Here is a 425-nt window from a genome sequence, read left to right as displayed (position 1 = left end):
CACGTGTAGGGCAGGCATGAGCTGGCCCACGAACAGCTCCCAAGGGAACCACGCCCAGGCTTGACCTGCTAATTCAGTCATAGAATCTGGGACTCCAAGGGGCCTTCCACGTTCTAGAATTCACCTGGGCCCACACTGAAACCAGCTTAGCCATAAAAGCCTCCCTTCTACTGAGACGCAGAGACCCAGCATCCTAGAGTGAAAAAATCGCGTCCCTGGGGTCCTTAGCCACTCTCCTCCTGGCGGCCACCCTCAGGGGAGCACGGGGGTCCTCCTTGATGTGGTCCAACTTCCTGTTGTTGTTGGAGAGAGTCACTTATTCTCCCACAGAGGAGCACCAAGGTGATAAGCAATGGCCAGTCTGTCTCTGGGTTGTCCCTGACATTTCCTCTGCGGGGCCAGCCATGACCTTGGGTATTGCTTAC

Source organism: Ictidomys tridecemlineatus, chromosome 3, assembly GCF_052094955.1.
Source record: "Ictidomys tridecemlineatus isolate mIctTri1 chromosome 3, mIctTri1.hap1, whole genome shotgun sequence".
Taxonomy (NCBI): Eukaryota; Metazoa; Chordata; class Mammalia; order Rodentia; family Sciuridae; genus Ictidomys; species Ictidomys tridecemlineatus.
Note: the sequence above shows the minus strand (reverse complement) of the source record.